Source organism: Rutidosis leptorrhynchoides, chromosome 2 (genome assembly GCF_046630445.1).
Source record: "Rutidosis leptorrhynchoides isolate AG116_Rl617_1_P2 chromosome 2, CSIRO_AGI_Rlap_v1, whole genome shotgun sequence".
In the NCBI taxonomy this organism is placed as follows: domain Eukaryota; kingdom Viridiplantae; phylum Streptophyta; class Magnoliopsida; order Asterales; family Asteraceae; genus Rutidosis; species Rutidosis leptorrhynchoides.
In genome coordinates, this window is record NC_092334.1 from 133,071,935 (window position 1) to 133,099,881 (window position 27,947).

At 37.9% G+C, this 27,947-nt stretch overlaps 2 long non-coding RNA genes across 2 annotated transcripts; both read right to left on the reverse strand.

Annotated features, from left to right (window-relative positions):
* Window positions 1–13,911: 13,911 nt before the first annotated feature.
* LOC139891420 (uncharacterized) lies at window positions 13,912–27,352 on the reverse strand. Its single transcript, XR_011773648.1, has 4 exons — window positions 27,113–27,352; window positions 26,464–26,537; window positions 14,190–14,405; window positions 13,912–14,055 (listed from the first exon to the last, which is right to left on the reverse strand). It is a non-coding gene; the product is annotated as an uncharacterized lncRNA (long non-coding RNA).
* Window positions 14,489–15,465, reverse strand: LOC139891776 (uncharacterized). Its single transcript, XR_011773830.1, has 2 exons — window positions 15,356–15,465; window positions 14,489–14,735 (listed from the first exon to the last, which is right to left on the reverse strand). It is a non-coding gene; the product is annotated as an uncharacterized lncRNA (long non-coding RNA).
* Window positions 27,353–27,947: the final 595 nt, after the last annotated feature.

A 27,947-nucleotide genomic window follows, 5' to 3' on the forward strand; every position in this document is an offset into this window, starting at 1 on the left:
AAAAATAATTCGTTTAGGTAATTCACGCACCCGCTTCGAACTTGGGGGACTAAACTTGCCAAAAGACCAAACTTTTGACTAGGTCAACTAGTCAACACTTCACCCCCTCCACTCATTGTCCATTTTCCTTTTTCCATTACCTTTAATACTTTCATCTTTTTCTCTCAAACTCCAATTCAAAGATTCATCATCTAAATCTAATCTAGCAAGTGTTTTGCAAAACAAATTACATATTTGGGATCCTTGCAACTTCCTCTTCGATTCCATACTGATTTCATCAAGTTTGGGTAAATTTCTAAAACACTAAATTTCTTGTTCTTGATATTTTTAATTTATAAAAGTGTTAATTAGTGTCTATGGCTCAAGTCTAACATGAATATATGATTTATATGCCTGTTCTTGTCATTTTGATGTAACTAGCTTAAACTTGAAATGGGTGTGTTTGATTTTGAGATTTGGTTACTTAAATGTTGTTAGATGTTAGAAGTGTATGTATTAAATGTGTTACTAGCATCACTAGCTTCAATTTGATGTGTAGGTTGATCAAGAATGCTTCATTAACATGATTAGTGATTTTGTGATATTGGGTTAGGGTTTGATAGGAGTAAAATGGAAATTAAATGCTTTGAATGCTTTGGAATGTTAATTGTGGGTATATAATAGTATTGTATGCGTAATTACCTACAAAACGGCGTATGATATGTATGCATTTAATTCCCGAATCATAATTGTGCATTTATGAACTTGAAAGCATTAATGATGGACATTTAATGAGCTTTCGACTTGGTTTTGTTTATTTTAAATGATGTTTTGATTGATGAAATGTGTTTAGTTGTGTTCCTCGTTAAATTACATTTCCAACGATGTATGGTGTGCGTTTTGAATGTTTTCGGTTCATGAATTATGTTAAATTGAGTTTTGGTTCGAGACTTGACAAAATACTGCAACCAGCACATTTTCCAGGAATGCGCGCCGCGCACCCCTTTGAGCGCCGCGCACATAGTGAAGTGAAAATGCTTAACTCCTGGGCTAGTACCTAATCTGGCTCCATGCGGTAGTGCGCGCCGCGCACTCTTGCACGCACCGCGCATTTGCCCAGGCCACTTTTATTTTTGTTTTATTTTTCATAAAATTCTACTCGCTTAACCGCAACTCCGATTAACATGAAATTTGTATAGCATGCTCACATATGATTTCTCATCATGGAAAAATTGTCGGATACCCAACTCGACCCCGTTGACTTTGACCAAGTTTGACTTTTAGTCAAACTTAACCAAATTTTTATACAACCGTTCTAACATGCTTTTAAACTTGTATCTTGCATGAAAATTGACAATTTGATTCACATGCTATATAATCGAGTCGTAATGAGCCATAATACTAATTGAACAACTTTGACCAATCGTGTTACCGTTATTGATACAACCTACTTGTTTAGGTCAAGACTAGCAATTGTCCTTGCACACATTTACTTGCGAAGTACTTTATTTTCTCATGCACTTACTTTTTTACTATTATTGAAATGTTACAAATCTTGTGGTTCATTTTACTTACTCACTTACTTACTTAAACCTATGATTTCACCAACATTTTCGTTGACAGTTTTCTGTGTTTTTCTCAGGTCTTTGAACGATATGTGATATATGCTTCCGCTCACTATTTTGTTACTTGCATTGGATGTCGAGTATATATGCATACATGGAGCGTATTTTGACTTCATTTAAAACTGTGTCGCATAGGTTTCATTTGTACTTATAACTTTGTAACGTAACTAATGGTTGAACTATTCTTGTAAACTTTGAAACAATCTTTACATTTGAAATAAATGCGACATATTTTGGTCAAACGTTATTTTAAAGACTTATGACCACGTAACGGGACCTAAGTAGACGGCGCCGTCAATGAAGATTTTAGTCGGGTCGCTACACACTGCTTTGCGCATGTTTGGCGCAATCCCTTCTACTATACATGGCATGGTTAAATTTTCTGCTAATAAGGGAATTGGCACGCTAACTTCTGCGGTGGTAGAGCCATTTTGTTCTATGATTATGGCAAGAGAAAGTGTGGGTGTTAAGGGACATTCAATCCACCTTGAATAGTGCGAATATTTGTAATAGAAGGCTTGTAATATAGTGCTTAGTCAAGTTTGATCAATGATTGATATGCTATTTTTTTTTCTGAAATTTGTATTGCGGAAAAGTAATGAATAAAGCAAAGATAGTTTCAGTGATTAATGGTTGTTTCTATACAAAGCAAAAACATTGCGTGTGGTCACGCGTAGTGATTATTTTGTATAATACAATTGCTTAATTTTCATAACACTGAATTAATGTTTGTGTAAATGTAATTAAGGCTCTGCGAATATTTTTAACAATATGGCATGGTTTTCGCTAAACATCGCCTGCTTAATGTTATAAAAATAATGCGAGTATGCATAGTGAAATAATACATTTAAAACCAAGTGATGAGATTGCGCACTTGTGTTAAGAAATGAATGTTGCGAAAGGATAAAATTTCCTAAGTGTTTGATCTTGCCAATACTTAGATGCTTCGCAATGCTAAAAATGGCCTAAGGATCAATTTGTCGGACTTAGAAGATTCGTAATGAATAACAGATTGTTTCGCATAAGTACGCGTTTGTTATGTGCACAATAGCGAATGTGGAAATTGCAAAGGGCAAGTCTGAATTATGAATATATGATAAAGTAAAGCGCTATATAAATAAGACAAGTTGCAACTGCGGAATATAAATGATTCATTAATAAACACGCTATGCAAGCGCGTGGAATTACAAAAAACGCAATTTATAATTGCGGGATTGAAATTTACAAATACTTAAGATATTTTAAAGCTTCAGAGCTTTAATATCTTCAAATGTAAAACCTTCGCGCTGACTAAGCTCTTCTAGCGCCGGGATGGCGATCTTTTCAACTTCTTTTTTTGCGATTTCCAGTGCTTCTTGTGCATCGCCGGTTGGGCAAATTTCACTGGCAATGTCCGCGGGAAGAGGTTGAGTAAGATCGCCAAGCTTGCAAAGCAAATCATGCCACTCACAGCGTGTAGCGAGTTTGGCAGCCTGGGCATACGCTTGGAACTTCTCAGTTACTGGCTGTGAATCCATAACTTTATCGCCGAATTCTGGCAAATATTTAACAAGCTGAGAAAATTGATGTTCAGCGTATTCTGCCCTCTTCTTGAGCATAGCGTTCTCATCCGTGGCATTTTTAAATTTTGCCTCAAACTTCTGCGCTCTCCTTTGTTGAGCGTTTGCAATTTTCACTTGCTTTTCATATTCGTCGGACATTTCATTGTAATGCTCAACATTGTCGACGGTTAAGCAAATCGAGTTAAAGCAATTCTGAATTCGATGTCTTTCGGATTGAGCATAGGACAGTTGGTGGTATTGTTGCTGAACATTTTGCGGCACAAACTTGCAAAGTTTGCGGTAGAGTTTGTTGGCATGTCTCTCCTCTGCAGCCTCCTCTGCATCTTCTTCTTCGCGGTTTGATGTTTCCGCATCATAAGGCAGGCTCAAAGTTTCTTTTCCAGGATCTTCCAAATTTTCGGGAATGTCCCCGGTAATGTTGTATAGAGGTTCCGGCTCCCCTGTAGAATCTGAAAGCACAACTAAAAAGAAATAAGTAAATACAGCAAATTACTGTAGTAACAATAATAGCGCAACGCAGGCAATGATGCGGATTGAGATTTTCTTACTCATTTCTTGTTCGGATAAAGAGCGAATGCGCCTTTTACGAGGTGTGGTAGCCCCCTCTGCTGACGCTTTGCGCCTTTTATGAGGTGTGGAAGCCCCCTCTGCTGACGCTTTGCGCTTACCGCGGTCTTCGTCCCCAGGGATGGAGAAGGTGTTGAGAATCGATTCATCAATAGGTATGATCTCGCCGTCGCCGACTTTAAGGAGACGCGCTAGCCTAATCCTACTAATATCTGTTGACCTCATCACCAGCTCAAGGTCAATCTCTGCAACGTAGTACCGCAAAAAGTTATGCAATTGTAAGAATAATATATATAATGCGTATTTCTGTAAAATAAAAAGTATAAGCAGTATACTGTTGTTGTCAGGGTCGATTAAAAGTGCGTCGCAATCGCCCCATAGCCAGTACATGGATACTCCGCCAATATAAAGCGGCACATTGGAGTATGCCCGCATAATCAAGGCTGCATTCTTGATTGTTTTCAGTAAATCTTGCTCAAGGTCATCCGGGGTGACCTTGTCATTCACCGTTGCGTCCATTTCGGTGCACCAAGTTTTGGATATGTTGCTATCAAAGTGGGCGGTATTATTAATAAAAAAGAAGGAGCTGCGCCAGTTCCCGATGGGATCCTTGGGAGAAGTCATCACGCCATGACGACCGCGGAAGGAATACCACCCCTTATCGTACGGTGTAAGACTATTAAAAGAGCGAAAGGTGTTGAGTAGTGGTTTCTCATTAAGTGCTTTGCAGTACATCTCGAATAGCACAATTTTATTAATCGCGTTTGGGTGCAGTTGTGCAACTGCAACCTTGTAGTATTCGCATACGCTGCAAAAAAAGGGAGTAAACGGAAGCCGTAAATTGCCATGTGATATGGCGGCCTCGTAAATGGTAATCATGCCCTTGGGTGGGGCATTAGCCCTATCTTCGGCTGATGGAGCGGTGGGTGAAAACTGTGCAAGCAGTGGATAATACTGTTGTAGGGTTTGGATTTTCACCTCCGTCATATATGAAACGAAGGCGCTGGGTGTATTAGCTGATGAAGAAGATGCCATTCATAATAATATATTTAGATCGGAAGATGAATTGAAAAGTTTTAAGGGTTGAATCGTTTAATTGCAACGAATGCGTGTGAATTTTAACAAGAAAGTTTGATCGAGTAAGCAATCGAGGAAGAATGCGTAAAGTTTTTTATGCGAATCATCCAGCTATTTATAATTGAAATTCGGGCGAGGAAGTCAAATGGGTAATGATTACTCTTAAACGGCTAAAATTACCGCAACGTGTAAACGGTAATTTTCTAGCCGTTACAGCGTTCCTGATTTGACAGTTTTGTAAAGTTACCGTTGTTGTTATGCGTTGAGATTAATAAAATCAACGGTAATAATTTGGTGGTAAAAAATTATTATTAAAAAATCAATTGCGAATATATTTTAAGGTAGCACGGTTTTATTTATAGAGTTTATCATGATACATCTGCTTCGCAAAATGTATCATAATAAACTGGGGGGACTTGATCATATACATAGCATTGTATATGTATATATTTTATTGACTAAAGGCCAAAAGCAGAAGTTACGCGAACTATAATAAAAAGGTGTGGAATATCCGCTGAAAATAAGCATAGCGGTTATGTTTCCGCTTTAATAAAAGACTGCGGTTTAATCCGCTAAGTTTCCGCGGATAGTTAAGTAATCTGCAGACCGCGGATATTTCGAATACTATAAATAGAGAGCATGACATCTCATTTATAGGTTGTTGATTCTCTGCCATTTGCCCAAGCCTTTGTGATTTTCACTTGTGACTTCGCCCAAGGAATTTCTACATTGTGCTAAGGTGAATTATGCTAATTGACAATCAAGACCGGGTCGGGGTGGTTGATCACTTGATTGAAAAGTGAAAGACGATCATCAGGGCCCAAAATAATCATCAAACATCCCATTCTCCATCTTAATCTCATTGCACTCAATCCGTAATTAAGTAACTCATTAATTAGGGATTGATCAGTTATTTTGCTATGCTTTGATTGTTTGGATATGGGTTTTTTCTTGTAGTCAGGTTTTGTTCCTCATTGTATTTTTTATATTAATAAGATTTACCGGGTAATACCCCAAAAATACAAGGAAATAGTTTTGGGAGCTAGAAAATTCTCCCGTCCAGTCCCGACTCGCGATCGCGAGCTCATCTCCTTCACCAGTTTCGCGATCGCGAAACACCTCCCGAACATAAACTCCAGTAGCGAATTTGGAACTAGCAGTCTCGAACTTTGTGTAGCAATTTTTGATTTTTTGACTCCTTGTTTAACTCGATTCGCACTCCTAACAACATCTACTTTTGTCTCACATGATATATCTTTTTTTGAACAAGAATGCCATTATGTGAGCTGTTTTTTTTTTTTTTTTTTTTTTTTTTTTCCTATTTTTTTTAATCGGAATTTTTACAAAGGCGCATCAACGTACTGCAACTCTTTCTATTATGTCAATTTATCTCATTTGATTTTGGTATCACATGGGATATGATCATGATCACTTTAAAATGGACATCCAAAAAACCCCAACTTGATTAGCTTTTTTCCAATACACGTGCGTTCAATTTGCAATATAAGCATTCCTAACTCAAGCAATTCCCAAAGAAAGTCGATGATTGATAGAGACCAGCTCATTACCTTTAGGATGCAGCCCAAGATCATTCAGTCCAGGCCCAACGAATGGAAAGTGTACAAGATGAAGAATGCAGGAGAGAGCAAGATCAATGGTCAAGATTAATTCAGTTTGTTACTTGTATGATAGGAATAATATATGGTGGATGTTGACAAATCTTGAAGTTCAATTTGCAGCCCGTTATTGAGATTAGTAAACTACAGTTTAAAAGCCCAAAAGCCCATATAAGACCGGCGTTTATTTTGCAGTGTATTAGTCTGAATTAAATGTTTTAGGTAGGTTGGATTTGGTAAAATGACTTGACCGAGTATGGTGCACGTGGGAGTGTGATTTACCATTTCCTTAGTAGTTAGTGGGTCTAAGTTAGGCAATTAGTTTTTAGTGGTAATTTACGTGGGTACATGGTAGTAAATGGATGTCATATATCTTGCTTTATGATGGCTATAAAACTGCTTCCAATGATTATGCCTTTTAAGCCGTGTTCCTCTTAGTCTTGGAGGATACCATTGATAGCAAATAGTTCAGCATCTAGTCCAGTCTTTAGTTCAGCCTTTAGCCCTTATCCATGTCTATTTCAATCATATTCGTGGACGGAAGATTATGTTATATTCTGTGGTACCTTTCAATTTTTTAGTTGTACATTTAATTAATTAATTAATATAGTGGGTCCCAAATTATTTGAGGAAGTATGTCATTGTTGGTATTGTTTAGTCCTGGGTTAGTCATGAGAAGGAAGTGTTGATGTGACGCTGATATAGCAGCTAATCCTGGGAAGGGAGGAACTTCACCATTAGACCATATTTATCCCTGAGGGGCGTGTTGGCGTGTTGTTGGGTGCGGGTGGGGTGCTTGATGAACGTGTTGTCAGACTGCTGTGTAATGGGTGGCGTGCTGAGTGGCGTGTTGGGCGTATTTTTTATTTCTTTTTCATTTTTCTTGTATTTATTTAAATTTGTTTATTAGTTATATTATTATTTTGAAATTATAATAACAAATTAATTTAATAAAACACACTAAAATTAATAATAAAAATACGATTACATTAAACGAGCTAGTGGTATAGTTGGCAAAACCAAGAGAAAAAGGTCGGGATGAAGATGATGACCCCGGAGTAGTCTGTTCACCAATATTGTACCCCCACTCATTCGGAAAAGACATTGTTTTTGTTTGATTTTGTGAAGTGTTTTTGAGTTGTGTTTGATTTGGTTGTGTATGTTGTGTCTGAAGTGCATATTGTATACATGTATATATACTGCAAAATCAAAAAAGAAAGATACAACCGTTGGAATTTTCGTGGATGGGAGCCAGACACGTCGACGATGGATTCAGACAAACTTTCGGTGCTCAGTTGATGCACGCCGCTAGCACTTGGTGGAGCACGGCATTGTTACATGGCGTGTTGGCCCGCACCGGTGGTAGCACGCCACCGTTAAATACGGTCTTAGGAGCACCCTAATTATAGCCTATTTATTTTAAGTAAATAAGTGGTTGAGAACAAAATGTAGTTAACAAGCATGTGACCAGTCGCGCGTTGCAGCGGCCCTTTATACGACGCGTACGAAAGTTTTTTGTATTATATAATTATGTATTTTCAGTCCTTTCATTTCGATTCCTTTGGAGTAGTAAACGAAGTTTTTAGCTTGTACCTTATATACAGCTAATTTTTCTTCTTTTCTTGTAAGTATTGCATTTCATACTGTATATAATATACTTACATTTCCATGTAATTATGTCGTATGCAGTACATACTAATATACTAATTCCACCAATCATTGGTTCACATAGCTTGCGATATCCACACAAATATATACCTCGGAAATCTCAACAACACCAGCTTGTCAGCAACTGATTATTTACCCTGCATTCACATTAAATCAAATTCAACTTCAATTTTAAAAATGAAACTAAAGTAATTTTAGGTTAACAATGACGAAACATCTTTTATATTTCGGTTACCTATTTTAATCGATGAAATGTTGACCACTTACCTTGGGGTTCAACCGCAACAGTAAAGTCGTACAATGGTACATGATGTTCCCAGTTTCAAAACGTAGTCAACCATTCAGGCTCTTCAAACGGTGTAAAAAACATACCTCCAATTGGGTAGAGGTATTCGGCAAGGTGACCCGTTATCTCCTTTTCTTTTCATCCTAGCCTCGGAAGGACTAAATATTTTATCAAAAGCGGCATCCGAGAAAGGCTTATTCAAAGGTGTTGAAATTGGTATTGACAAGATTGTGTTATCGCATCTCCAATATGCGGATGACACTATCTTTATCGGGAAATGGTCAAGAGCAAACGTCCTAAGTCTTCGTAATCTACTTAGTTGCTTCGAGTGGGCATCAGGTTTAAAAGTCAATTTTCATAAAAGTTGCTTATATGGAATCGGTGTTAGTCACGATGATGTTGCTCTTATGGCAAATCATTTGGGTTGTCAAGTGGGATCACTTCCTTTTACATATCTTGGTATGCCAATCGGTGCAAAGATGAATAAATTATTAAGTTGGCAACCGGTAGTGGATAAAATCAAAGCAAGACTTTCGAATTGGAAAATGCGTTCGATGTCATTTGGAGGTCGATTAGTCCTTATTAAGTCGGTTCTAAATAGTCTACCTTTGTATTACTTCTCGCTTTTTCGTGCCCCGCCGTGTGTACTAAAAATACTTGAGAGTGTGAGACGAGCGTTTTTTTGGGGTGGGTCGGATTCGGGTTCTAAAATCTCTTGGGTTAAATGGGATCGTGTCGTGTCACCTTACGACTATGGGGGGTTAAACATCGGGCTTCTTAAAAACAAAAATCTTTCGTTATTAGGGAAGTGGTAGTGGAGGTTCAAAACCGAAACCGACTCATTTTGAGTCAAAATTATTCGAAGTATTTATGGGTCGGATGGTGCTTTGGATTTGGATAGCGAATCTACTCGCTCTTCAAAGCCAACTATTTGGCGTAATATTGTATTGGCAGGTATCGAGCTTGAAGAAAATTTGGGGATTGATTTCAAAAGCTCCTTCATCAGAAACATTGGAAATGGGCGAACTACTCTATTCTGGGAAGAAAGGTGGTGTGGTGGCGTCAAGCTGAGAGAATTATTTCCTAGATTGTATCGATTAGAGATAAACAAAGTGGCGGTTATCGCGGATCGTGTAGACTTCAGCAGCAGGTCTCTACAATATAATTGGGAATGGCGGCGCAATCCCAGCGGAAGAACAAGTGGTGAACTCGACTCCTTACAAGCGATGTTGTCACAGTTTCAATTCGATGGTAACAGGCCTGACGATTGGACGTGGTCACTTGGATCAAATTCAAAACTTTCGGTCAAGCAGCTAACTCGGATCATCGATGAAAAATCTTTCGCAGGTACTCCTAATGCTTGTGAAACTTTGAGGAATAATTTGATTCCAAAGAAATTAGAAGTTTTTGTTTGGCGGGCACCAAAATCGACTCCCTGTTAGGCTAGAACTAGACAAACGGGGTATAGATTTACACAGTGTTAGGTGCCCACTATGTGATGACGATCTAGAATCGGTGGGTCAATCGTTAATCTTTTGTAAAGATGCTATGGAGATTTGGGATAAAGTCTTTGCTTGGTGGGGTCTTGGTAACATGTCTAACCTTAGTTTAAACGAGATATGTCGAGGCAATTGCTCGGCTTCCATGACTAAATTCGGGAAAAAAGGTTTGGCAAGCCATTGAATGGGTGTGTGTGTACTTAATTTGGAAGAATAGGAACAACATGGTCTTTCGAGGGAAAAAATGGAACGCCCAGGTTGCTTTGAATGAAATAGAAGTTAAATCTTATGAATGGATTTCAAAGAGATCGAGAGGAAGGCGCTTGGATTGGCTTTCATGGTTAAACGATCCTAGCGTATTTTTAAGATCATTGTAAAAATTTGTAATTCGTGTGGGTCTTGCTTCCTTTGCAACCCAAGTATTTTTTTGTTTTTGTGTTTGTTTCGTGTTCTTTGGTACTCATTGTGCCAAGAATTCTTCATGTATTGTACTCATGGTATTATGTTAATATAAATCCTACCTTGCTTTTCAAAAAAAGAAAAAAAAACATACCTCCAACTGATACCGAAGGCAACAATCAGTTATGCCACAAAACAAAAAAAACAGCTATGCAAAATCTAAAAATGTTTAACATATCGATTGTTAAACAAATAATTTTTCGTGTATCGAATGCTAACGCTTTAACCTTTTTTTTTTTTTTTTTGAAAAGCCAACAAAATATTATATTAAAATAAAAAGAGTACAAGATATCGAGCTATAAGAGCTCTTACACTTACTTTAGATATCTGAGAAGGTCTTTGCGGAGCTTAGGCATTTCGAGCTAAACGTGCAATCATTTCGATGGAGCCATATATAATAACAAGAAACCCAAACAACCACTTGCCAAATGGACGTTCCAAGATTTGTGTTTATTTGCGGGTTTGGGCATTTAGCGAGATCATTTAAGCACGAAAGATGTAGCTTGTCGAGATTCCACCACTTACGGATTCTTTCCCATATATCAATGGCGGAGTCACACTTAATAAGGGAGTGGTGAAGAGTTTCAATATCCTTGTCGCAAACCGGGCACCTAGTTGAATGGAGGTCGATGCCATTTTTATCTAATTCCGTTCGGACGGGAAGTTTATTTTGCTTCGCCCTCCAGATGAAAATAGCTATTTTTTACCGAACAAAGGGGTTAAGGTCAGTTTGCACGGCCTTAGAGGGCTGGACGCTGGATGTGACAAGACGTGACAGGAGGGAATCGGTAGAAAATTTCCCGCTTGCATAATGCTTCCACGACCATTTTTACGGGGAATCTGATGAGAATTGCAGCCCTTTTAAACCGTCTGTTAGACGAATAAGTTCATCATTTGTTCTCCATTTAGGTTGTGAAGTCCAATCCCATGAGAAAACAATAGAATTATCTATAACACCGACCCTATCGGCAACCGAGACGTCTTTAGACGATTCCAATCTGTAAAGTCGTGGATATGCTTCTTTGAGAGTAAGTTCACCAAACCATTTGTCATTCCAAAAGCTAGTATCCGTTCCATTACCTACAACTTTAGTGAAATCGTTAGAAAGATTAACCCCTAACTTAGTTAGGGGTTGCTCGATTTTAATAATGTTCGTCCAAATGCGCCCAGAAAATTTTTTCAATTCGATATCAGAAGGTATTGAGATGCAACTTAGTCCACCACTTTTCCCATAAATGCTTTTAATGACCCGTACCCAAAAAGTGTTTTCGTTTGTAAGAAATCTCCACCACCATTTGGTGAGAAGTGAAAGTTTTTTTAATTTTAAAGAGATAACATTTAGACCTCCAGAATCGTATGGTAAAAGAATTTGACTCCATTTAACCCAAGCCATTTTCCTTTCGTCAAAGGAACCTCTCCAAAAAAAATCACGACGCATACCTTCGAGTTCTTTAATTACACTTAATGGAGCTTTGAACAATGAGAAATAGTAGAGCGGGAGGCTACTTAAAACGGATTTGATGAGGGTTAGACGGCCCCCGAAGGATATGGATTTAGCCTTCCAATCGGAGAGTCGTTTTTTAACTTTTTCAAGAATGGGGGACCAAGTGGAGTGGATCTTTAGGTTTGCCCCAATGGGGAGACCGAGGTAAATAAAGGGAAAGGATCCTTCTTTGCAACCAAACCAAGTTGCAAGGCTATTAAGTTCGGGTTTAGTAGTACCGATACCGTACACATTGCTTTTTGAAAGATTTATTTTGAGTCCCGATAAATCTTCAATACATTTTAAAATTTTAAGAATATTTCTCACTTCAGCCTTGTTCCATTTACCAAAAATAATAGTATCATCCGCGTATTGCAAATGAGTTACTATTACTTTTTCTTTACCCACCTCAACACCGTTAATTAGTTTTTTAATTGAAGCCATTTTTAATAGTTGATTTAGGCCTTCCCCCGCAATGATGAAGAGGAAAGGGGAGAGAGGATTTCCTTGTCTTACTCCTCGTTTGGGGAGAAATTGGTCCGTGGGTGACCCGTTTATAAGGACGGAAATTGAAGTAGAGTTTAGGTAAGATAGAATCCATTTGACCCATTTACACCCGAACCCCATAGATTTCATTATAGAACAAAGAAAATCCCAATCTTGACAATCGAAAGCTTTTTCAAAATCCACTTTAAAAATAAAACTTTTTTGGTTCCTAGATTTGAGATCATCGATTGTTTCAAGTGCAATTAAAACACCGTCTAAAATGTATCTATTTGAAATGAAGGCGCTTTGCTCGTCACCAATTAGCCTCGGGATGTATTTTCTGATTCTGTTTGCAAGAATTTTTGAAAGAATTTTGTAGTAGCTCCCGATGAGACTAATTGGCCGGTAATTGGAAAAATTGAGGGGGTCTTTAATCTTAGGGATAAGAGTAATAAAGGAAGAATTACAACCGTTAGATATAGTACCCGTTTCCCAGAACCAATTGAGAGCTTTTAGGAGGTCATATTTGATTATGTCCCAAAATTTTGAGTAGAAAAGGAGATTGAAACCATCCGGGCCCGGGGCTTTAGTTTTATCACATCCTTTGATAGCATCAAGAACTTCCATTTCCGTGAATTGAGCTTCAAGTGTTTCGGCCATGTTGCTTTCCAGTTTTGGTCCATCCCAGTCGTTAAGATACCAAGCTTCAGTGTTGCTTCGTGTGAAAAGGCCCTGAAAAAAATGTAAAGCTTCAGATTTGATATTAGAAGGATTAGAGGACCATACCCCACCAATATTAACTCCGTGTATGTTGTTTTTCTGGTTCCTTCGCCGAATATATGAATGAAAGAACTTGCTATTTTCATCTCCTTCAAGGGCCCATTTAAATCTCGATTTTTGTTTGAGCATTTCGACTTGTGTTTTTTTCTTTTTGAAAAAGTAGTTCCCGCTCTTTCATCCATGTGTTATACTGATCTTCCGAAAGGTTGGTATGTTCAGCCTTTTTCTCCCAATTATTCACCGAATTTGTAAGTTCTTCTATATCCGAATTGAGTTTACCATGGGAGGTGGAGAACCATTTTTTTAATTCTAGCTTAACCAGTTTCAGCTTGTCTCGAAAAATACAATCGAGTTTATAGCTTTTGACATTTGACGCCCAAGCGGATTTGATGATATTATAGGAATCTTTTTGATTTAACCATTCGTCGAAAACTTTGGTGGGTTTAGGACCAAAGTCAACGTTTCCTCCTTTTAAAAGTAGCGGGCAATGATCCGTGTGCTTTTTATCCAGAACCGTAACATTTATATTTGGCCAATGATGTAAGAAATTTTCCGAAACAAGGAATCTGTCCAATTTACTGAACTTTTTCCCGTTATCACTGATGCGCGTATAAGATCTTCCCCCTAGTGGCAAGTCTATTAGTGAGTTGCTTTTGATAAACTCGTTGAATAGCTTAGCTCTTCTTTCGCAGAATTCGGTATTAAACGAATAATGAGATCGGGACAGTTAAGTAAAAAAAAACATAAGTTTTAGAGTAGCTGCAGCAAATTATTATTGTTTAATGGCTAGAACTTTCAAAATTTTCAGACTGTGTTCTTAAGATTATCTTTTGACAACTTCCATTTTGTATCCCCGTTACCAAACAGTCCCTTATTATTCCCAACCTATAAAAAGCAGCACGGCTACATAAGCCTACATTAATTGCATGAATAATGATACATGTTAGCTACGGCCTGCTGTATTCAGCCTGTCAATAAAATGAAAATGGAAGCTTAAGTATAATATTACTTTTAAAAAAAAAATTACTATGCTAAAATGTTACTTTCAACAACAATATTCTACACAAATAAACATAAAGTGAGAATACGATAAAAAGTGTACCTTGAAACTAAACTCGAAGTAGTGTTTTGGAAATTCCTCAGAGTTTACTCGAATTTTGTGATCATGCCGAATCTCAGAGAGGTGGGATTGTATATTGTTTGCAACCACTTTTTTGTAGGTTCAATGTAGAAGTTTGTTGTTTTGTAAGCGAGTTTGCTTGTTGTATATCCTTGAAGCGGTGTTGTTATGGACCAAGTTTGCTTGCACGGCAGGTCCCTACAATGCGCATAGTGATTGGTTATTAGTAAAGTAATAGTGAAATGACCAGTTAAATCACGGGTTTGTTTTAAAAATATAAATACTCAAATACACATTTCACAATATAAGAACCAAAAAACATAGGCGTATAAATAGAGTAATAACTAATAAGACATTTTCATACATCAATGCCTTATGTGTGTTTATGCTTAACATGAATACTCCCTACTTCAACATAATGAGACCATCAAACCATGTTTCAGACTCTTTGCAAGTATAATCAGTAACATACCACTCTAAAATTAAAACAGTAAGATGGATGACAACAACTCTCATCTTGAAATTATCCTACAAATAAAAACACAACATATTTCTTGAAATTATCCTACAAATAAAAACACAACATATTTAGAGTAGAATTTTACCAAAAATTTAAAACATATAACAATAGTTTAGTTGACTTAGGTCAAATATCCATTTATTTCTGGAAGGAAAAATAAACTTAATACCGTAAACAAATACTAACAAAGCACTTTTGCCATTTTCAGTTTATAAAGGTAAACACATTCTTAAAGGTAAACACATTATAACAGTACTAAACATTTTAAACATGGTCAATTCGTGTATCCAAAAAACTGGTCAAGGTTCCGCGTAGGAAGGGATATTAAGCTTAACAAAAAAAAATAGCCTATGGACCAATCTCATGACATAGGGTAGTTGTAACTATTTAAAAACATTAACCCATCGAGATTTCATAAGAAGGAAGTAAATAGTTTATCACATTAAGCTATCAAAATTTCGTAAGGAGGTAGTAAGTTTTATAACACCAACCTATCAAAATTTAATGACCTGTAGTGATTTTTCTTTTCAAAAATCACTAAAGAATCAAATAGACATCTAAATCTAACTATTAAAAATAACGCAATGAAAGAGTAAAAGAGGAGCTGCAGTTCAAGTATCCTACTTACAAAATAGTGTTTGAGACCCACACAACCCGAGCTCATATATCCAGTTCACATTCACCTTGAAAACTTCATGCATGTAATGCCGGCTCAATTTTCAGATTTATCGCCATCACCTTGCAACCAGTGGCGGATCCAGGAAAAATTTTCACCGGGGGCAGATTTTTTTCTAAAATGTAGGGAATTTTTTTTGGCAAAATATAGAGGTTTTGGGCAAAATATAGAGTTTTTTGAGTAAAATTTGGAGGTTTTTGGGCAAAATACGAAGGTTTTAGGGCAAAATATGAAGGTTTTGGGGCAAATAATGAAGGGTTTGGGGCAAAAAAAAAATTCCACCGGGGGCAAAATCGAAAAATCGAAAAAATTTGCACTAAAATTTCGAAATCCACCGGGGGCGGCCGCCCCCCTCCTTAACCCTTTGGATCCGCCTCTGCTTGCAACTTCATGTAACGTTTCGACTCTATAAGAAATGTCACTTGGTTATTTTTACACCATATCTACATCAAAACATAATTGACACACTAAACACAACTGGTCACCTAGTCGGAAGATTTTAACCGCATTACACTCATTTTAAAACCGACAAAGTCAATAAGGGTACATGTCTCATTTTTTATCCAATTGTAGAAACTGAACTGAAGTCAACCAATTTGTAGTAGCATATAATTCTATTTCTATATTATTTTTTACAAAACCGATTTGCTGCCATTCTTGAAAAACAGAAGATTTTGCACATTTACAATCCACCTAAGTTCACCAAATTTTAATTTAATTATATTTCTTAAACATATTACTTTACTTTAAGGGAAATACAATGTCATATAAATCCAAGTTTATCTCAAATTTACTAAATTCAACAACATATATGTCCAAAAGCCATCTTCTTTTAAGGCAACATTCTAAAATATCAGTACTTATATGCCCCCAAAACGGTCAGACCTAATTGACAAAAGTACACCCATAATCAATGTCTAAACATACAACTAAAACATAAACATCATTCAGCGACAATACCCATTGTAAAATTCTCCTTTTTAAAGAAAGGACTACATATGTTTGCATATGGATTGAAGAAGCATAATAAACACATAAATCGCTATATGGAGTAAATGCACACAGTTTCTACTACATCCAAGTAAATGCTACCTCTTAGTATTTATAATAAACATAAACATAAATCGACATAAGAATATAGCGTTATACCTGGAGTAAAAACACATAAAAGTTTACACGCCGAAAAATCAATTGTTGAACCTTCTTAGTTGTCAGATAAGAACCTTCAAAAAGAAGAGAAGAATATCATAGTATTAAAAAAATCCAAAAAACGGACCATGAAGATGACAAATATGTAAAAACAAAGATGAGAAATACATGAATCGTGAAGCAAAAAGCAGTTAGTGAGTACTTATATAAATAACAAAGCATGACAAAATCGAAGAGATACAACCAGTCATAACCCACTCACAAAAGTCAGGTGCATTGAAGCATAGATTAGACGAATCAATAGCATTTAGTTTAACTCACTTTTCGTCAAATGACGGCGTCATCTACGTATGGTCCCATTACATGGTCGTAAGTCTTTATAACAAAGTTTTACAGAAAAAAAAATCTGTCGCATTCATTTCATAAATAAGGATGTTTTAAAGTTTACAAAAGTAGTTTCCATAACAAGTACATAACAATGTTTAAAGTTTGTATGAAACACGTGCGACATAATTTAAAAGTAGTCAAAAAAGACGCTCCACGTATGCAAGTATACTCGACATCCAATGCAAGTATCAAAAAGTATGAGCGGAAGCATGTATCACCTAAGTTCAAGGACCTGAGAAAAACATAGAGAATCTGTCAACGAAAACGTTGGTGAAATCATAGGTTTAAATAAGTAAGTGAGTAAAAGTAAGTTGAACCACGAGATTTGCAACATCGATAAAGTCATAGTACATTCTAAAAGTTAATATTCACGAGCACTCAATTATCAAAGCTTAACATTCCGTCCGTTGAACCCCGTAATAATAGTGTTAGAACATACACTGTTTCCCGAAAATATATTTCACCCGTAGACGGTAGCGAACCGTCCGAAGTGAGGGTTTGTCAAACCCATATGGCCATATAACATAAGTTCTCGCTTACACCATCTGATGTAACTAATGATAATCGAATTGAGGATTTGTGTTCAAACTCGTATGTAGAATGTTTGTTTTCCCTGTACTTGTGTTCACGTAGTTTAAAAGAACGTTTATGTTTTCTCATCCCAAAAGTAAGTTCAAAAAGAGTAAAAGTGGGACTATGATCTCACCTTGAGTGCACGTACGAAAAGTACTTCACAAAATAACGTGTGCGAAGGATAGTGCTAGTCTTGACCTAAACAAATAGGTCGTATCAATAACGGTAAACACGATAGGTCAAAGATGTTCAATTAGTCCTATGGCTCGTTACGACTCGATTATGTAGCATGTGAAATCAAATTGTCAAGTTTCATGCAAGGTACAAGTGTATAAACAAGTTAGGAAGGTTGCATAATCATTTGGTTAAGTTTGACAAAAAGTCAAACTTTGGTCGGTCAAAGTCAACGAAAAAGTCAACACGTTCGGGTCGGGTCCCGAACTATTTTTCTGAGGTTTTTAATCATGTATGAGCATGTTAGGACAAGTTACATGTGAATCGGAGGTGCGTAGCATAGCAAACATTATTCGAAAATTGACAAAGTTGGACAGACCATAATGGCGCGCCGCGCGGGTATATGGCGCGCCGCGCCATTACCTGTGCAGAGAGTTCTGGCAGTTTTTAAGTTTTATGCACGAACCTAACTTCAAACAATCACCATTTATGATCCGCAAACAATCAAGACAAGTATCTTATACCGTTGGGAAGGTAATTTGACGAGGAAAACAACTAAACACATTTCATCAATCAATCTACCTATTACAACAACCAAAACCGCATCTAATGCTTAACATTAACCGCATACAAGTTCATAAATGCAATTCAATGATTCGGGCAACCAATTTACATGAATGATATGCCGTTTCGAAGGTAATCAAGCATACAATCCAACTAAATACTTACCAATAATAATCCATGGCATTCAATGCATCAAAAGTCCATTTCAAGTTCATCAAACCCTAACCCAAATTCACCAAAATCAATAATCAAGTTCATGAAGTTTTCTAAGGCAACCTACACATCAAATTGAAGCTAGTGATGCTAGTAACACAATTAAAACATCAACTTTTAACATCTAACAACATATGATCATCCTAAATTCAAGAACAACACACCAAAATCAAGTTCATGCTAGTTATACTAAAACAACGAGATCGAGCATACAAATTACATACACGACATCACAATGAGCCATAGACACTAACTAACACCATTTCAAGTCAAAAACACGAATTTAGAGAAATCTAGAGTTTTAGAAATGTTACCCAAACGAGATGAAGTTGGTACCAAAATGAAGAGGATGAAGAGAGGATCACGAAAATGTAATTTATTTTGTTGTAAGCCTCCTAGATCGGTTTTAGATGATGATTGAATGAATTTGGTAATGGTGTGTGTGTTCTTGCTAGAGAGAAAGAGAGAGAGATGGAGATGATAATGAATGGGTGAAAGGGGTTTGACCCTTTGACCTAGTCAAGGGTTTGATCCCTTGTCAAGTTTAGTCCCTCAACTTTCGTTCGGGTGCGTGAATTACCTAAACGAGATAATTTAAAACGCGTATCAACGGAAGATGTTATAAACATATAACGGACTTTAAATTAGTATAACGGAAAAGTAAATGGAAAAAGGCGGGATGTTACATTACCTACTCCTTAAAAGAAATTTGGTCCCGAAATTTAAGTAGGCGTAGTAGTCGTTGTTTCTTCCTCGAGATCTTGTATTTCCGAATTCACGAATAGATGAGGATACTTCCTTTGCATTTGATCTTGCCTTTCCCAAGTAAACTCGGGTCCCCTTTTGGCGTTCCAACGGACTTTAACAATCGGGATTCGGCTTTGTTTCAATGTCTTGACGGAGGTGTCCACAATTTCAACCGGTTCCTCCACAAAATGAAGTTTGTCATCAATAGTAAGTTTCTCGAGAGGAATGACGATATCGGGTTCGGCAAGACACTTTTTCAAGTTAGATACATGAAAAGTAGGATGGACGGAGCTTAGTTGAGGCGGAAGGTTTAAACGATAAGCAACGGTTCCAACACGCTCTAAGATTTCGAAAGGACCAACATACCGCGGATTTAGTTTCCCACGTTTCCCAAAACGGATGACACCTTTCCAAGGTGCGACTTTTAACATGACGCGGTCACCGACTTGAAATTCGAGGTCTTTGCGTCTTTTGTCGGTATAGCATTTTTGACGACTCCGGGCCGTCCGAAGCCTATCTCGGATTTGAAGAATCTTTTCGGTTGTTTCGTGAATGAGTTCGGGCCCGGAAATTTGCACGTCACCCACTTCGGCCCAACAAAGAGGAGAGAGACATTTTCGACCATATAACGCTTCAAAAGGTGCGGCTTTAATACTCGCGTGATAACTATTGTTGTAAGAGAACTCGGCGAGAGGTAAGTGCTTGTCCCAAGCTTTTCCGAAATCAACCACGCAAGCTCGTAACATGTCCTCTAAGGTTTGAATTGTACGTTCGCTTTGTCCATCGGTTTGAGGATGATATGCGGTGCTCATGTCTAAACGCGTTCCCAACGCTTCTTGCAATGTACGCCAAAATCTAGAAACGAAACGGCCATCTCGGTCGGAGATAATCGATAAAGGTACACCGTGTCGGGCTACGATCTCCTTAATGTAAAGTTGTGCAAGTTTCTCCATTTTGTCCGTTTCTTTCATGGCCAGGAAGTGTGCGGATTTGGTGAGACGGTCAACAATAACCCAAATGGTATCATAACCGCCCGTCGTTTTTGGTAGCTTGGTGATAAAATCCATCGTTATCCTTTCCCACTTCCATTGCGGGATCTCGGGTTGTTGAAGTAGTCCGGATGGTCTTTGGTGTTTGGCTTTGACTTTGGAACATGTCAAACACTTGGAAACATAAGTAGCTACGTCCCTTTTGATGTTCGGCCACCAATATAGTTGTTTAAGGTCGTGGTACATCTTATTGGCACCGGGGTGAATCGAGTATCGTGACTTATGGGCTTCGTCTAAAATAAGGCTTCGTAGGTCCCCATAACTAGGCACCCAAATCCTTCCGGCGTAATATCGGAGTCCGGTCTCCCTAATTTCGAATCGAGAGACGAGAATGTTCAAGAGCTCGTGTGAAAGGTTTTCATCCTTGAGAGCCTCATCTTGGGCTACCCGAATTTGGCTATTAAGGTTTGCGTGGATGGTGATGTTTAAGGCTCGGACACGAAGAGGCACCGCTCTTTCTTTTCGACTTAAGGCATCGGCTACTACGTTTGCCTTCCCGGGATGGTAACGAAGCTCGCAATCGTAATCGTTCAAAGTTTCAATCCATCGTCGTTGTCTCATGTTTAGTTGCTTTTGATCGAAAATGTGTTGGAGACTTTTGTGGTCGGTAAAGATAGTACTCTTGGTTCCATAAAGATAGTGTCTCCACATTTTAAGTGCAAAGACAACGGCTCCGAGTTCGAGATCATGAGTCGTGTAATTCCGTTCATGAATTTTTAGTTGTCGAGAAGCATAAGCAATGACTTTCGTTCGTTGCATCAATACACACCCAAAACCATGTTTCGAGGCATCGCAATATACAACAAAGTCATCATTGCCTTCGGGAAGTGACAAGATAGGAGCGGTGGTTAGCTTCGTTTTCAAGATTTGGAATGCGGATTCATGTTCGGTTGCCCAAACGAATTTTCTTCCCTTATGAGTTAACATGGTTAGAGGACGAGCAACCAAAGAAAAATCCTTGATGAATCTACGGTAGTACCCGGCGAGACCCAAGAATTGACGAATGTGAGTAGGAGTAGTAGGAGTCTCCCATTTACTAATGGCTTCGATTTTTGTGGGATCGACTTTAATACCTTGATCACTTACAACATGACCAAGAAATTGAACTTCCTTTAACCAAAATTCACACTTGGAGAATTTGGCATAAAGTCGTTCTTGTCTCAAGAGTTCAAGCACAAGTTGGAGATGTTGTTCGTGCTCTTCTTCATTTTTAGAATAGATCAATATGTCATCGATGAACACAATAACGAATTTATTGAGATACGGTTTGCACACGCGGTTCATAAGATCCATGAACACCGCCGGTGCGTTAGTGAGACCAAATGACATGACAAGGAATTCATAACTACCATAACGAGTTCAGAAAGCGGTTTTGGAGACATCTTCCCCCTTAACCCTCAATTGATGATAACCCGAGCGGAGATCGATTTTCGAATATACACAAGACCCTTGTAGTTGATCAAAGAGGTCATCGATGCGAGGAAGAGGATATCGGTTCTTAACCGTCAATTTGTTTAGTTCACGATAATCAATGCACATTCGTAGGGATCCGTCTTTCTTTTTAACAAACAAAATCGGAGCGCCCCATGGTGAATGGCTAGGTTGGATAAAACCACGATCAAGTAGTTCTTGGATTTGACTTTGCAATTCTTGCATTTCGGATGGAGCGAGTCTATATGGTGCACGTGCTACGGGTGCGGCTCCCGGAATAAGATCGATTTGGAATTCAACCGGTCGATGAGGTGGAAGACCCGGCAATTCATCGGGAAATACATCGGAATAGTCACTAACAATTGGCACATCACCGATGTGCTTCTCATCGGACTCGACTTTCTTAACGTGAGCAAGGATCGCAAAACAACCCTTACGGAGTAGTTTTCTAACTTTAAGGCACGAAACGAGGTTGAGTCTGGTGCAACTCTTATCGCCATAAACAATCAAAGGTTCACCATTCTCGATAGGAATTCGGATTGCGTTAAGATCACAAAGGATGTGAGATTTCGTTTTGACTAACCAATTCATACCGATTATTACATCAAAGCTTCCTAGTTCCATAGGTATCAAGTCAATTTCAAATTCCTTACCCAAAATGTTTAACGTACACCCCCGGTAACATGTGTCGGCACTTAATAGTTTCCCGTTAGCCACTTCAATGGTATAAGTGGTATCTAGTGGACGTGGTGGAGTATTAAAAGAATGAGTCAAAGTCTTGGATACAAAACTCTTATCGGCACCCGAATCGAATAAGCAAGAGACATAAGAATTGTTGAGAAGAAACGTACCCGTGACTAATTCATTATCATCTCGGGCTTCCTCGGTGTTGATGTTAAAGGCTCGGCCTCGGTTGTTGGGGTTGGCTTTCTTTTTCGGGCATTCGTTCTTATAATGGCCCGTTTGGCCACATTCGTAACAAGTGACCGTTTTTGGAGGATTGGGCCCCTTTCGAGCAACGGGGGCGGCGCTTGTGCAATTGTTGGCCCTATGACCAACACCTTGGCAACGGTGACAAACTAGCTTGTTACATTCGCCGTGATGATGCTTGTGGCATTTGTTGCAAAAAGGTAAGTTTCCGACATAACCCTTCTTGCCGTCGTTGTTGAAAGGCTTTTTGGTGAAGGTGTTGTTGTTGTAGTTGGTTGATGGAGTGGCTTCCCATTTCCTTTTGTTGCCACCCGACTTGTCCTCGGCCTTAGGAGCCGGCACTACGATTTCGTCAACCGTTTCGATTAATTGGCGGGCCATGTTCATAGCGGCTTGATGAGTAGCGGGTTTGGATGACATCACCCCTTGTTTGATGCTTTTTGGAAGACCGAGCATGTAGAGCTCAATCCTTTGAGATTCGGGGTTAACAAGATTAGGACACATCAAGGATAGTTCGGCGAAGCGTTGATTATAAGCTTTAAGATCGTTTCCGACCGCTTTCAAAGCTCTTAGTTCTTCCTCAAGCTTTCGGGTTTCTTCGCGCGGAAAATATTCAACAATCATCTTTTCCCTTAGATCGGCCCAAGAGAGGGCATGAGCTTCATCGGTACCCACCGATTGAACATAGGTGTTCCACCATGTTAGAGCAATTCCGGAGAAAGTGTGGGTGGAGTATTTGACCTTGTCTTGATCCCGACAACCGCTTATGCTAAAGACGGCCTCCGTTTGTTCAAACCAACGAGTAAGCACAACCGGTCCCCCGGTTCCATCATAAGTGTGAGGTTTGCACCCCATGAAAGCTTTGTAGGAGCACCCTTCGCTAGAGTTACCGGCTCCTTGGTTATTGTTGTTGTGGTTGGTGTTATTGTTGTTGTTAGACGAGTGACCGGCCATGGCCGCATCCACGGCGGTGGCTATCATGCATTGTAAGGCTTGTTCGGGAGTTTCATTGCGTCGTACACGGCGAGGAGGCATTGTTCCTTCAAAACAAAAGAATACCGTTGGTTAGTATTCTAAATAATACTAACCGTGATATGGAATAAAGATAGAGAGAAAATTATCCTTGACCCGCCTTAAATTCTTTATGTCATAATGTCGGAATGTTCATATGTGTCACCGTAATATAATCCCGGAAATTATATTACCCTAACTCATATGTGCATGCGACATTACTTCATATAGTCAAGGTGGCGTGCCAATTTAATTATACAACGCGAGATTAAGATAGAATAAGAGTAGATATGAGTAAGAGAGTTCGAGTATAAATGCACAAGTAGTCAAGTAATTCCTATGTCAAGTCTATATGCCGGTTGTAGTCTAGACTCACCAATGTACCCTATGACTCGGGGTTGACACTAATGAACTCTAAATCCCTACAACCTGGGCTCTGATACCACTTGTAGCGACCCCGACAAATCGTCAAATGACGGCGTCATCTACGTATGGTCCCATTACATGGTCGTAAGTCTTTATAACAAAGTTTGACCGAAAAAAAAATCTGTCGTATTCATTTCATAAATAAGGATGTTTCAAAGTTTACAAAAGTAGTTTCCATAACAAGTACATAACAATGTTTAAAGTTTGTATGAAACACGTGCGACACAATTTAAAAGTAGTCAAAAAGACGCTCCACGTATGCAAGTATACTCGACATCCAATGCAAGTATCAAAAAGTATGAGCGGAAGCATGTATCACCTAAGTTCAAGGACCTGAGAAAAACATAGAGAATCTGTCAACGAAAACGTTGGTGAAATCATAGGTTTAAATAAGTAAGTGAGTAAAAGTAAGTTGAACCACGAGATTTGCAACATCGATAAAGTCATAGTACATTCTAAAAGTTAATATTCACGAGCACTCAATTATCAAAGCTTAACATTCCGTCCGTTGAACCCCGTAATAATAGTGTTAGAACATACACTGTTTCCCGAAAATATATTTCACCCGTAGACGGTAGCGAACCGTCCGAAGTGAGGGTTTGTCAAACCCATATGGCCATATAACATAAGTTCTCGCTTACACCATCTGATGTAACTAATGATAATCGAATTGAGGATTTGTGTTCAAACTCGTATGTAGAATGTTTGTTTTCCCTGTACTTGTGTTCACGTAGTTTAAAAGAACGTTTATGTTTTCTCATCCCAAAAGTAAGTTCAAAAAGAGTAAAAGTGGGACTATGATCTCACCTTGAGTGCACGTACGAAAAGTACTTCACAAAATAACGTGTGCGAAGGATAGTGCTAGTCTTGACCTAAACAAATAGGTCATATCAATAACGGTAAACACGATAGGTCAAAGATGTTCAATTAGTCCTATGGCTCGTTACGACTCGATTATGTAGCATGTGAAATCAAATTGTCAAGTTTCATGCAAGGTACAAGTGTATAAACAAGTTAGGAAGGTTGCATAATCATTTGGTTAAGTTTGACAAAAAGTCAAACTTTGGTCGGTCAAAGTCAACGAAAAAGTCAACACATTCGGGTCGGGTCCCGAACTATTTTTCTGAGGTTTTTAATCATGTATGAGCATGTTAGGACAAGTTACATGTGAATCGGAGGTGCGTAGCATAGCAAACATTATTCGAAAATTGACAAAGTTGGACAGACCATAATGGCGCGCCGCGCGGGTATATGGCGCGCCGCGCCATTACCTGTGCAGAGAGTTCTGGCAGTTTTTAAGTTTTATGCACGAACCTAACTTCAAACAATCACCATTTATGATCCGCAAACAATCAAGACAAGTATCTTATACCGTTGGGAAGGTAATTTGACGAGGAAAACAACTAAACACATTTCATCAATCAATCTACCTATTACAACAACCAAAACCGCATCTAATGCTTAACATTAACCGCATACAAGTTCATAAATGCAATTCAATGATTCGGGCAACCAATGTACATGAATGATATGCCGTTTCGAAGGTAATCAAGCATACAATCCAACTAAACATTTACCAATAATAATCCATGGCATTCAATGCATCAAAAGTCCATTTCAAGTTCATCAAACCCTAACCCAAATTCACCAAAATCAATAATCAAGTTCATGAAGTTTTCTAAGGCAACCTACACATCAAATTGAAGCTAGTGATGCTAGTAACACAATTAAAACATCAACTTTTAACATCTAACAACATATGATCATCCTAAATTCAAGAACAACACACCAAAATCAAGTTCATGCTAGTTATACTAAAACAACGAGATCGAGCATACAAATTACATACACGAAATCACAATGAGCCATAGACACTAACTAACACCATTTCAAGTCAAAAACACGAATTTAGAGAAATCTAGAGTTTTAGAAATGTTACCCAAACGAGATGAAGTTGGTACCAAAATGAAGAGGATGAAGAGAGGATCACGAATATGTAATTTATTTTGTTGTAAGCCTCCTAGATCGGTTTTAGATGATGATTGAATGAATTTGGTAATGGTGTGTGTGTTCTTGCTAGAGAGAAAGAGAGAGAGATGGAGATGATAATGAATGGGTGAAAGGGGTTTGACCCTTTGACCTAGTCAAGGGTTTGATCCCTTGTCAAGTTTAGTCCCTCAACTTTCGTTCGGGTGCGTGAATTACCTAAACGAGATAATTTAAAACGCGTATCAACGGAAGATGTTATAAACATATAACGGACTTTAAATTAGTATAACGGAAAAGTAAATGGAAAAAGGCGGGATGTTACAATGCACACAGTTTCTACTAAATCCAAGTAAATGCTACCTCTTAGTATTTATAATAAACATAAACATAAATCGACATAAGAATATAGCGTTATACCTGGAGAAAAAACACATAAAAGTTTACACGCCGAAAAATCAATTGTTGAACCTTCTTAGTTGTCAGATAAGAACCTTCAAAAAGAAGAGAAGAATATCATAGTATTAAAAAAATCCAAAAAACGGACCATGAAGATGACAAATATGTAAAAACAAAGATGAGAAATACATGAATCGTGAAGCAAAAAGCAGTTAGTGAGTACTTATATAAATAACAAAGCATGACAAAATCGAAGAGATACAACCAGTCATAACCCACTCACAAAAGTCAGGTGCATTGAAGCATAGATTAGACGAATCAATAGCATTTAGTTTAACTCACTTTTTATACATCCTAAAAGCCATAGATTAGACACTGTCCAAAACACATAAAACCATAAAATATACACTATCCAGATCTCGAAGATGAGATTTTTGTTATTTTTTCATCAATACATCCCAACTAAAACCAAAATCGGTACAAACCAAACTACTAGCAAAACTTACATAGAAATTTTTTATCACTGAGTACTTATATAAAGCATAAAAGCAATGTACAGAGTAAATTAATTAATGGCTACATCTGTTTAACTTACACAAATTATAATTCATTATATTTAAAGTAAAACATATACACTGCAATGACTTTAGAATGAAATTATACAATATACCAGAAAGGATGTCATCAAGAGATTCTTGAGACTGATCAGAGCATCATCTTCTACTCACCAACTTAAACGATTTAATTGCTTTTTCAGCCTGAATCAGGTGCTTCATAACAACAACCATTTCTCGAATTAATCTGATACTCCAATTTATAGAAAGTATCGGTAAGTTAGATTTCCTAGGGTTTTGATCTGCACAATCGAAGTATCTGCACAATCGATTTGATAGGGTTTTGAGAGCGTGCTTTTATTTTTCTATCCAATTAAAAGGAGAGCGTGCGTTTTTTTATACTAATATCTAAAATATAATTATAAAAATTATAATTTTAATTGTAAATTAAATGATTAATGATGTCATCTAGAGTGTCTAGATTTTTTTCTTTTTTCTTTTACAATTTTTTAACAAAGAAAATTATTTTTTATGACATCATCATTTTAGCAATATAATAGAATCTATAGATGTTATTTCGGTGGCTTTTAAAATTTGTTGTCTACTGTTATGTCTGAACAAAGAGGCTAAATTATATTATAAATGGGCGGCCACTTACGTGTTTGTCTAATAATACGCAACATGGATAAATTGAAGTGGTGTTGTTGTGGACATGACCGGGGAAGAGGTCGGGGGTCCAAGTGAGTCGAGATGGTGTTGAACGTATCCGGGAGAGCCGCGGTGAATGTTACGTATGGTGTGGTGATTGAGTAGCATGGATAAATTGATTAAGGGAGTGATTGTTGGACTAATCAATTTATGCCTTATGCTAAGTATAAGTTTAATTTAATTGTTACGTGTCTATTGTTAATTAATAGTTCTAATTAATTGCTAGTTAGTGGGAATTAGTAA